Raw genomic sequence first — 12,699 nt, 5'->3', positions numbered from 1 at the left:
TTCTCTTTCTGTTTTCTCATTATTAGTGTATAGGAATGCAAGGGATTTCTGTGTGTTGATTTTATATCCTGCAACTTTACTATAATCATTGATTAATTCTAGTAATTTTCTGGTGGAGTCTTTAGGGTTTTCTATGTAGAGGATCATGTCATCTGCAAACAGTGAGAGTTTTACTTCTTCTTTTCCAATTTGATTCCTTTTATTTCTTTTTCTGCTCTGATTGCTGTGGCCAAAACTTCCAAAACTATGTTGAATAGTAATGGTGAAAGTGGGCACCCTTGTCTTGTTCCTGACTTTAGAGGAAATGCTTTCAATTTTTCACCATTGAGGATAATGTTTGCTGTGGGTTTGTCATATATAGCTTTTATTATGTTGAGGTATGTTCCTTCTATTCCTGCTTTCTGGAGAGTTTTTATCATAAATGGGTGTTGAATTTTGTCAAAGGCTTTCTCTGCATCTATTGAGATAATCATATGGTTTTGTTTTTTCAATTTGTTAATGTGGTGTATTACATTGATTGATTTATGGATATTGAAGAATCCTTGCATCCCTGGGATAAAGCCCACTTGGTCATGGTGTATGATCTTTTAATATGTTGTTGGATTCTGATTGCTAGAATTTTGTTACGGATTTTTGCATCTATGTTCATCAGTGATATTGGCCTGTAGTTTTTCTTTTTTTGGCATCTTTGTCAGGTTTTGGTATTAGGGTGATGGTGGCCTCATAGAATGAGTTTGGAAGTTTACCTTCCTCTGCAATTTTCTGGAAGAGTTTGAGCAGGATAGGTGTTAGCTCTTCTCTAAATTTTTGATAGAATTCAGCTGTGAAGCCGTCTGGACCTGGGCTTTTGTTTGCTGGAAGATTTTTGATTACAGTTTCAATTTCCGTGCTTGTGATGGGTCTGTTAAGGTTTTCTATTTCTTCCTGGTCGAGTTTTGGAAAGTTGTACTTTTCTAAGAATTTGTCCATTTCTTCCTCATTGTCCATTTTATTGGCATATAATTGTTGATACTAGTCTCTTATGATCCTTTGTATTTCTGTGTTGTCTGTTGTGATCTCTCCATTTTCATTTCTAATTTTATTGATTTGATTTTTCTCCCTTTGTTTCTTGATGAGTCTGGCTAATGGTTTATCAATTTTACTTATCCTTTCAAAGAACCAGTTTTTGGCTTTGTTGATTTTTGCTATGGTCTCTTCTGTTTCTTTTGCATTTATTTCTGCTCTAATTTTTAAGATTTCTTTCCTTCCACTAACCTTGGGGTTCTTCATTTCTTCCTTTTCTAGTTGCTTTAGGTGTAGAGTTAGGTTATTTATTTGACTTTTTTCTTGTTTCTTGAGGTGTGCCTGTATTGCTATGAACTTTCCCCTTAGGACTGCTTTTACTGTGTCCCACAGGTTTTGGGTTGTTGTGTTTTCATTTTCATTTGTTTCTATGCAAATTTTGATTTCTTTTTTGATGTCTCTGATCTTTCAAGAAAAGCCCAGGACTCAGATTTTTATATGAAATCCCCTGGCTATTAAATGCTTACAGCTAATTCATATTTTAAAATGCTGTGATGGTCAGAGGAAATAAATCTGCATGCAAAGTTCCATTTGTTGTATTGACTCTGTATTATTCTCTGCTTCTAAGTCACTTCAGTCATGTCCGACTCTCTGCGACCCCATAGACGGCAGCCCACCAGGCTCCCCCGTCCTTGGGATTCTCCAGGCAAGAACACTGGAGTGGGTTGCCATTTCCTTCTCCAATGCGTGAAAATGAAAAGTCAAAGTGAAGTCGCTCAGTCGTGTCCGACTCTTAGCGACCCCATGGACTGCAGCCTACTAGGGTCCTCCATCCATGGGATTTTCCAGGCAAAAGTACTGGAGTGGGGTGCCATTGCCTTCTCCAGTATTATTCTCTAGAATAGTGATTCTCAAATGTGATCTCAAATGTGACCCTACCCCCGAAGCTGGGGTCCCTTAGATTCTTTCAAGGCAGCTGCATGTTCAAAACTTCTTTCACAATAGCAATAATCTTTTTTTTCATTGACACTTGCACGAATGATACAAAAGAAACCATGGGTAAAATCGCTGTTGCCTTAGCATAAATTAAGGCAATTTCTCCAAAACATATCAGTAACCATTGTTTTATTCACCAACATATGCTCACAATAAAATGTTTTAAAATGCCCATTTTACTTAAGAATGCCATTAATAAAGCAGTAAAAGCTACTCATTTATTTAATCTAAACCTTTGAACACACATATTTTAAATAGTCTGTGGGATAAACTGATAAGTTTACATAAAAGTATTTTTTCTAGAAGGACGACTAAGTAATTGATCAGAGAGCAAACTAAACTAGCCACTTTTTTAATGGAATATCATTTTTATCAAAAAAGTTGACAAACTATGATTATTCAGATTTATTCTTTGGCATACATTTTCTTTATTAAAAAAAAAAGTAAGCCTGTCACTTCCAAGGGAAACAACTGACAATATTTGTTGCCAATGATAAAGCTCAAGCTTTCAAGTGAAAAATTAAAATTTTGGAGAACTTAAGCTTGACAGATTCCCAGTTCTTACAGACTTCTCTGATATAATTGGTAGTTATATTAACAAATGTGATTTTTAAAATATAATAACATATGTCAATATTTGAAAAATCTGCTTAATTCAGTAAACCAATACATCCCAGTGAATATACTACAGAATCTTGCATGGAGGTAAGATCATTCAAAGTGAAGATGACTGAACTGTCGTGTTAATAAGTATGGAAAGTTCATTGATGCAATTTCAGAGCTGTATTGAAAATAAACTTTAAGAAATGACTACTTTTTTAGTTTTGAGTATCAAAGAATATCCACAACTATCTTTAAAGACTCTTATGATAATATAATATCCTTATATAATATCAGGACCCCCCTTTTCCTACTACACAACAGACTGAGTATGGAAGCAGATATGAAGCTCCAACTTCCTTTTATTAAGCCAGGCGTTAAAAAGATTTACCCACTGTAAAACAAACCACTCTTCTTGCTTATTATTTCATGTTGAAAATGTAATTTCTTTTCATTACAATAAGTAAGTATTAACATGAGATTTATTATTCAGTTCAGTTCAGTCGCTCAGTCGTGTCTGACTCTTTGTGACCCCATGAATCGCAGCATGCCAGGCCTCCTTGTCCATCATCATCACCCGGAGTTCACTCAAACTCACATCCATCGAGTCGATGATGCCATCCAGCCATCTCATCCTCTGTCGTCCCCTTTTCTTCCTGCCCCCAATCCCTCCCAGCATCAGAGTCTTTTCCAGTGAGTCAACTCTTTGCATGAGGTGGCCAAAGTACTGGAGTTTCAGCTTCAGCATCATTCCTTCCAAAGAACACCCAGGGCTGATCTCCTTTAGAAAGGACTGGTTGGATCTCCTTGCAGTCCAAGGGACTCTCAAGAGTCTTCTCCAACACCACACTTATGTTTCAAAGGTTAAACCAATAAATATATGTTTTAATTCCTAATTCAGTATTCATAAATAGTACCAGATAAAGTTATTTGGGATCCCCAACCATTTTTAAGAGTATAAAGGGATCCTGAGACCAAATCATATGCTCATCACTTCTCTAGAACAGTGCTAGTCTATTATTCTATTATTATTCTATTATGGATGAGCAGTGTCAACACCACCTGGGAAATTTTTTTTTAATTATTATTATTTACTTTACAATATTGTATTGGTTTTGCCATAAATCAGCATGCATCCGCCACGGGTGTACACACGTTCCCCATCCTGAGCGCCCCTCCCACCTCCCTCCCCATACCATCCCTCAGGGTTGTCCTAGTGCACCAGCCCCAAGCTTCCTGTATCCTGCATCGAACCTGGGCTGGCAATTCGTTTCTTATATGATACTATACATGTTTTAATGCCATTCTCCCAAATCATCCCCCACCTCCCTCTCCCACAGATCCCAAAAGACTGTTCTATACATCTGTGTCTCTTTTGCTGTCTCGCATACAGGGTTGTCGTTACCATCTTGCTAAATTCCATATATATGCGTTAGTATACTGTATTGGTGTTTTTCTTTCTGGCTTACTTCACTTTGTATAATAGGCTCCAGTTTCATCCACCTCATTAGAACTAATTCAAATGTATTCTTTTTAATGGCTGAGTAATACTCCATTGTGTATATGTACCACAGCTTGCTTATCCATTCATCTGCTGGTGGACATCTAGGTTGCTTCCATGTCCTGGCTATTATAAACAGTGCTGCGATGAACATTGGGGTACACATGTCTCTTTCCCTTCTGGTTTCCTCAGTGTGTATGCCCAGCAGTGGGATTGCTGGGTCATATGGCAGTTCTATTTCCAGTTTTTTAAGGAATCTCCACACTGTTCTCCATAGTGGCTGTACTAGTTTGCATTCCCACCAACAGTGTAAGAGGGTTCCCTTTTCTCCACATCCTCTCCAGCATTTATTGCTTGTAAAAATTATAGAACGCTTCATGAATTTGCGTGTCATCCTTGTGCAGGGGCCATGCTAATCTTCTCTGTATAGTTCCAATTTTAGTATATGTGCTGCCAAAGCGAGCACTGGGAAACTGTTAAAAATGTAATTTCATAGACTTGACCATAGACCTACTAAATCAGAATCTCTGGGTATACATCCCAGAAATCTGCATTTTAACATCTTTTAGGTGATTCTGAAGCTCACTAAAGATAAGTTGTTCTACATCGAATTGTATTGATCACATATCTCATCAGTTAAAAAAAAGTTGGAGTACATACCCTCAATTTATGTATACTTGCATATTTATCTATAGATTAGCACTTCTGCACTATTTCATGAATATCAGATAGAAATGGAAACATGTACAAAACTAGAAATTAGAGAATGAGATGTTTTCTCCTCTGTATATTGCACCTCTGTGTGGAGACTGGTCCTTGTGGGTCCCCAGTTATAACTACATTGCTTCATAAATTAGATTTGTAAACAAAACTCCCTTTCCTCCTGTGATTGAGTCGTGATCAGTTAAGAAGCAGTGCCTCTTTCTGACTCTAGTCTGTTTCAACCAGTGCACTTTTTTGCATCAAGCCTTTCCCAAAACACTCAAAGAAGACTTCTGTGTCACTGAGATTCTCTTTTATAAAAGTTGAGAAACAAAGCAAAGGGAAGCCAGACTACAAAGAGAATTTCTGAGCAAGCTGCTTTTCTGATGGTCTGCATTCCCTCTCTTTTTTTCCTGAGTTCATCTGATCTCTCCGTGAATGAAAGAAGAAACCAATGAATGAATCAGAAAGGAGTGTTTGCTCAAGTTCTGTTGTTTCACTGTAGTCCTTCATTCTTCATTTTATTCATGGATGGCTTTTTAGTCCTGAAGTTTCAAGATAAGTGACTTTGGACTCTTAAATGATTGTTTGTGATGTTTCCATATTTATTTTGTAGAGAAAGCAAGAGAAAATCAAGAAGAAACATTTTGTTTTTTTTTCTTGGTGTTGGAAGGAAAGCCTTTTTTTAAAAAAAGAAACTATTGCAGGAAGACATTTTCACCTTCAAGTTCCTGGAAACTTAGCAGTAGAAGTGGAAGCATATGGTTAAACTATGTAAATATATTTCCCACATTAGCCTGATTGTAAGGATGAGCTGGAGCAGGTTTTCAACATGGATTTCTCAGCTCTACTCCATCTACTGAGTATAATCTCCAGGGGAAAAAACTGGGAATTTATTTATTTATTTATTTTGGGGGAATTTATTTTTTGACAAACATTTTAGATGACTTTTTATGATCAAGCAAATTTAGATACTGCGTGATTCAGTTCAGTTCAGTAGCTCAGTTGTGTCCGACTCTTTGTGACCCCATGAACTGCAGCACGCCAGGCCTCCTTGTCCATCACCAACTCCCGGAGTCTACCCAAACCCATGTCCATTGAGTCAGTGATGCCATCCAACCATCTCATCCTCTGTCATCCCCTTCTCCTCCTGCCCTCAATCTTTCCCAGCATCAGGGTCTTTTCAAATGAGTCAGCCCTTTGCATCAGATGGCCAAAGTATTGGAGTTTCATCTTCAACATCAGTCCTTCCAATGAACACCCAGGACTGATCTGCTTTAGGATGGACTGGTTGGATCTCCTTGCAGTCCAAGGGACTCTTAAGAGTCTTCTCCAACACCATAGTTCAAAAGCATCAATTCTTCAGTGTTCAGCTTTCTTTATAGTCCAGCTCTCACATCCATACATGACTACTGGAAAAACCATAGCCTTGACTAGATGGATCTTTGTTGACAAAGCAATGTCTCTGCTTTTTAATATGCTGTCTAGGTTGGTCATAACTTTCCTTCCAAGGAGTAAGTGTCTTTTAATTTCATGGCTGCAATCACCATCTGCAGTGATTTGGGAGCCCCCAAAAATAAAGTCAGCCACTGTTTCCACTATTTCCCCATCTATTTGCCATAATTAGAAAGAATGAAAACAGATTTAAGGATAATGAACCATGCTGCTGCTGCTGCCAAGTCGCTTCAGTCGTGTCCGACTCTGTGAGACCCCACAGATGGCAGCCCACCAAGCTCCCCCGTCCCTGGGATTCTCCAGGCAAGAATTCTGGAGTGGGTTGCCATTTCCTCCTCCAATGCATGAAAGTGAAAAGTGAAAGGGAAGTTGCTCAGTTGTGTCTGACTTGTAGCGACCCCATGGACTGCAGCCCACCATGCTCCTCTGTCTATGGGATTTTCCAGGCAAGAGTACTGGAGTGGGTAATGAACCATATCTAGTTATATATTGTAAATGGGCTTCCCAGGTGGCACTAGTGGCAAAGAACCTGCCTGCCAGTGCAACAAATGTAAGAGATATGGGTTCAGTCCCTAGGCCAGGAAGATCCCCTGGAGGACAGCATGGCAACCCACTCCAATATTCTTGCCTGGAGAATCCCATGGACATAGGAGCCTGGTGGGCTATAGTCCGTGGTGTCACAAAGAGTCAGACACAACTGATGATACCTGGTATTTTCATTCAGTGAGCAACATCCCCTGGGGACTTAGTGTAGAGGGATGAGATGGTGCCAGGAATCTCTGTTGACTCTTTCCTAAAACACGCAATGGTATTAGTGTGGCAGAATAGTTTAGAGATCCCTGTTTGGTATCTGACAAACCAGATTCCACGTATGATCTTATTTGCCATGTATTCATTTGTGAGCTTAACCTCTTTAAGTCTGTTTCCTGAAAATTAGAGCCAATAGTATCAACTACAGGGTTGATGGTAATGATTAAATATAACACCTCACCTGCTAAAACTTTTAGGCTTTCACTAACTACCTTTGTGATCAAGAATCTAAACCTTGATAAGCCTCAGTTCCCTTCTCTGTACAATAGAGATGGTAAAAAGAACTAGCTGGGTCCTTGTCTAATAGTTGAGGGCCAGGATCCATTCTCTTCCTGCTTTGTAGAAGAACCCATATTCAAATTGAGTATCAAATTGCACAGCTAAAAATGTACCCCAGACTCCCATCACAGACAAGCATGGCCTTTGCAGTATAAGTTCTAGATCTTAGATAGTCCTTCTAGAGAACTTTCCTCCCTTCTACCATTTGCTGTCACAAAACAGATGTGAAGACTCTAGTGGTCATCTTGGATCATGCAATAATTCTGAAAATGGAAGTCACACGTGATGAATGAATTCCTAATTCCAAGCCCATGGCTGTTTACCTTTTAAGTTACCTTCCTTAGAAGAAATCAAACTTCTTTTTAAGCCCCCTGGTGGCTCAGAGGTTAAAGTGTCTGCCTCCAATGCGGGAGACCCTGGTTCGATCCCTGGATTGGGAAGATCCCCTGGAGAAGGAAATGGCAACCCACTCTAGTATTCTTGCCTGGAAAATCCATGGGCGGAGGAGCCTGTTAGGCCACAATTCATGGGGTCACAAAGAGTCAGACATGGCTGAGCGACTTCACTTTCACTTTCATTCTTGCACTAATACAACTTAATGCAATTAAGGAACTTAATGCAATTTCTAATTGGTGCACGATCTCATAGGGGTTTTGGAAGGATAAAATTAGATAAATCACATGAAACAGCTATACAGGGCCTGGCACATGGATCATGCTATTAAAAGTGATAACATTTATTTAAACAAGGCCTAGATTTCCTAGGACTTGGCAAAGGTCATGCTGATTCTCCTTTGGACTGTGGACAATGTGATTTTCTGTGGGGCTAAGTCACAGCCACAGTGGAAAACAAAGAAACACACCAGACGCTCTCTTAACTGACCTCTAACCCAACACCAGGTGAATGGAGACTGTCCCTCCCTCTGTAAAAATATCCCAGTGGAGACCAGCAGTGCAGTGAGGCTTCTATTAGGTCACCTTCTAGCTCCCCTGAGTATTCGCTGTTCTCACCTGTTGAACTGTATACTTACCAAGAGTCAGTGTTTTCAAAACTTTTCATGCCTGTTATATTTGCTATTGAAATATGCGATTCAATTTTATATAAAATCTGTAATTTAATATTTTGAAAAATTCCATTAGAGAGAAACATTACCCTTTTGTACATGGGAAAAATCATTTAGAAATTTGGAAGTATTTTGTGTTCTCCCTTAAATTCTCATTTTACTTGAAAGGAAACAAAACTGGCATCAAGCATGATGCTTAATAAATGTAGTTTATGCAAGAATGACTACTTGGAACCTCCAAATCTGGACTCTTATTTTGAGAAAAGTCCTCAGCTTTACATTTCTAAGTTGGCAAATAATTGTACAATTAGTAGTTTTAAGTTGCGCCGAAATGTATATGAGGTGTATGTAGCAACTTGCCATTTATTGCTTTCACAGAATTTTCAGCTCACCAGCTGCCATTCTCAATCATTTTGGGTTAGGGGGGCACACTTTCAGTTCCATCCAGAGTCCACACTGCTGCAGGCAGTGCCTGAGGACAGATATCTAAAGCAACTCAGGGTTGATTGTGAGGGTTCAGAGAGACACATGCTCCCTTGGCTCCCATGTGGACCAAAAAAGAAAGGAAACTGAGAAAGGAATTTACATCAAAGCAAGTTAGGAAACGCCAAACTTTCTTCACAGGCTTAAAGGGAAAAGTGATCTCCATGGACAGTGATTTAAGAGGCATCCTTTGAAGGGCTCCTGTTTGTTCTGCAGGGTTTTCCCACTTGCCTCTTGAAATAGAATGATAGTGAAACTTCTTTCCCTCAAGCAAGAGAGAAAAAAAAAGACAAACAGACCTTCTCAAATCAAATACCACTGTGTCTATGGTTTGTGTGAAGAATGCTTGAAGTTGTTATCCTTTGGGACCTGGAAAGAGGGTAGCAAGGCTTACCTTCTTATCCATCATGATCAGCATTAAAGAGTATCAGTGCCAATGCAAATAAATTATGAAACAACATAGTATCTTAAGGAAGATAGTTTTCAAGATGGTCTTCGTCAATTTCTTCCCTCTGTGTGTACGTGTGCTGCTCTGCATGTCCAGACTTTAAGTGTAGCTCCTTTCCCTTCACCCTGGGATTTCCTTAGTGTTTGCTGGACCAATAGAATGTGAGAATAGTCATGTTCTAAACTTATAACTCTAGCCTCTAAGGAGACTTGCAGTTTCCCCTGATATTGTGGAATTACCCCTGTTGGAATGATCCCTATCAAAACCCAGCTTCATTGCTGTGGGAAGTCCAGGCCATATGGAGAGGTCACGTGTAGGCTCTCCAGTCAGCAGTCTCAAAAGCATTCCCAGCCAACAGCAGCAGCAGCTGCCAGCTCTCCAAGTAAGCCATCTTTGATGCCGAGACTAGTGAATGCTTTAAATGTCTAAAGATCCCAACTGACTACAGCCTCAGGAGAGACACTAAGCAAGAGCCACACAGAAAAGCCTATTAACCCCCAAAATGGAAAGAGCATATTGCTGTTTTCAGCTATGAATGTCAAGACTGGGTTCATATGAATCCTGACTATGCCTGTATTATCTATATAAATATAGATAATATATTTACTATATAGACAGTTACTTAACCCTTCTCTATCTAGTTTCTTCATCTTTATGGTGTGGGTAATAATATTACCTGTCTCATTAAGTGGTCCTTAGGACCACATATGATTGTCCTGCATTTAAAGAATATAGCATGTGGTAAGATACTATCAGCAACACTATTATCATCATCATCTTTACTGTTACCAACACTGCCACTACCATTGATATTGGTGTTTCTTACCAGTTTTTAGGAGGAAAATGAGAGACTTCTGATTTGGTCTTCAGGAAAAAGCCTACGAAAATCAAAAACAAAAATGACCAGTTTGTTCACAGTTCTTGGAAAAATGCCTTTTACATAGTAAATACTTGGAATATATTAGCATTTATTATAATATCACTGTTTTTTTTTTAATTGTCCGTGTTCCTGGGTAAACTATTCCAGTGCTCTACCAACTATTCACATTTTCAAGACATATTTAAGCCTTTTATTGTCTCTAAGGTAATGGTTCCTAGAAGTGACACAATTTAATTATTTAATATATGTCCATTAATTCACTCAACAAGTATGAAGTATCAGCACTATGACAGATATTTGGTACTGGAGATATGGCAAGAAAGGAAGACAGATATTCAATGTGTAATTATAGAGCATAAGGGGAGTTTAAAAAACAGAGAAGCAAGACTTTGATGGTACATTTTAGAGGACTCTAGTATGATCTGGGACTGGAATATATCAAGAAAATCCTTTCTGGCCAAGCTGAGACCAAAAGGAAAGATGAGTGGACCTATGACAGCAGGTCACAAACACAGTTGGATGGTTGGAAGCACAGAGTGTTGGTGTGCCCAACTAAAGCAGCAGCCAGAGTAAATATCTTTAGCTAGGAAAGAGCATGTTTCCTCCAGGAAATGAAAGCAGATGGAGTGTGACTGGATACAGTCAAAAAAGCTTGAGAGGTGTCTGGAAAAGTAAGCAGGACTTTCTACACTCAGGTGAAGATTTTGACTTTTTCCTAAAGATATGTAGAATACAGTGAGGGTTTTGGATAAGGAAAGTGACAGAGAATGGTGGATTTGTTTGTTTAAATGGCTCTGACTGTTTTTTATAGAAAGGGCTGAAAGGATACACATGTAGCCCAGGAAGAAGAGTATAATAGCTTGCACTGGGAAGTGGTGGTGTGGATGAGGAAAAATACTCTGGAATCACTTGCCATTGGATAATTATCCCCAGTTGGTAGCCAACTAATGGAATTTTCACCAAAGATCCACTTGGATCTGATGCTACTCCAGGGAGCATCGCCTATGAGAGAAACCGATTACCAATCCCTTGCTTGGTAGTCAGTAGACTCTTAACTAACAGTGGCTTGGAGTTCAGTCCCTGGTATTATAAAAAAAAGTTGAGAGATTATGGAGTCAGAATTTGAATCCTGACTCAGCAATATTTGACTGTCATATGACCTTGAAAAAAATCACTTCTCTGTGCCTCTGCTTCCTCTTCTGTGAAATAGACATAGCCCTAAGTGTCTACCCGGAGAAGGCAATGGCACTCCACTCCAGTACTCTTGCCTGGAAAATCCCATGGATGGAGGAGCCTGGTAGGCTGCAGTCCATGGGGTCGCCAAGAGTCGGACACGACTGAGCGACTTCACTTTCACTTTTCACTTTCATGCATTGGAGAAGGAAATGGCAGCCCACTCCAGTGTTCTTGCCTGGAGAATCCCAGGGACAGGGGAGCCTGGTAGGCTGCCATCTATGGGGTCACACAGAGTCGGACACGACTGAAGTGACTTAGCATAGCATAAGTGTCTACCTCATGGGATTCCAGTTAGGATTAGAAGTATGAAAAGTATTTGTAATCACACCTGGAATGAAGAGAATCTTAAGTAATAAGTATTACTTTGTAATCATTCATTCTACACATATCTATCAAAGGAGGCACTGGGATGTCCCCATGTTCAAAGATATTTATACTCAATAAGTATTGGGTTAGAAATCACAGAGAGAAATGGGTGCTGGGAGCCGAGTACAGTGCTGGAGCCGTGCAAAACATGAATATCAATTCAGAAAAGCACACTTGGCTAAGTGGGTATGAGAGGCTGTATCTCCCTAAAGCAGAGTCTATTATTTAAAAAAAAATAACAACAGCAACAAGAAAAAGGCTAAGGGTATTCGTGACTGAAAACATGGTAATTGCAGAGCCCAAAATGTCACTGGAAGTTCAAGATGGCATGAAGACACAGTTTTCTTTCAAAAGCCAATTTAAAAAGAGGATTTTTTGAAAGTCTATTCTGGATCATAAAAATGCACCCCCCCCCCACAGTTTTTTGGTGTATTTTTTGTTTTTTTGTTTTTTTTTGAAAGAATACTATTTTAGTGGTGGTGGTGGTGATGGTTTAGTCGCTAAGTTGTGTCTGACTCTTGCAACCCCATGGACTGTAGCCCACCAGGCTCTTCCATCCATGGGATTCTCCAGGCAAGAATACTGGAGTGTGTTGCCATTCCCTTCTCCAGGGGATCTTCCCAATCCAGGAATCGAACTCTGGTCTCCTGCATCACAGGCAGATTCTATACCAACTGAGCTACCAGGTGGCTCAGACAGTAAAGCATCTGCCTACAATGCTGGGGACTGGGTTCAATCCCTGGGTCGGGAAGATATCCTAGAAAAGGAAATGGCAACCCACTCCAGTATTCTTGCCTGGAAAATCCCATGGACGGAGGAGGCTGATAGGCTACAGTCCATGGGGTCGCAAAGAGTCAGATAAGACTGAGCAACTTCAC

At 39.7% G+C, this 12,699-nt stretch overlaps 1 protein-coding gene and 1 non-coding gene across 2 annotated transcripts in view; one reads left to right on the top strand and one right to left on the bottom strand.

Moving 5' to 3' along the window:
* Window positions 1-12,699, top strand: part of TAFA1 (TAFA chemokine like family member 1) — a 503,839-nt gene that overhangs the window by 452,426 nt on the left and 38,714 nt on the right. The gene's annotated exons all lie outside the window — the stretch shown is intronic.
* Window positions 4,459-4,565, bottom strand: LOC138984808 (U6 spliceosomal RNA). Its single transcript, XR_011462092.1, has one exon. It is a non-coding gene; the product is annotated as a U6 spliceosomal RNA (small nuclear RNA).

Source organism: Bos mutus, chromosome 22, assembly GCF_027580195.1.
Source record: "Bos mutus isolate GX-2022 chromosome 22, NWIPB_WYAK_1.1, whole genome shotgun sequence".
In the NCBI taxonomy this organism is placed as follows: Eukaryota; Metazoa; Chordata; class Mammalia; order Artiodactyla; family Bovidae; genus Bos; species Bos mutus.
This window is presented reverse-complemented; position numbering and strand designations above follow the sequence as displayed.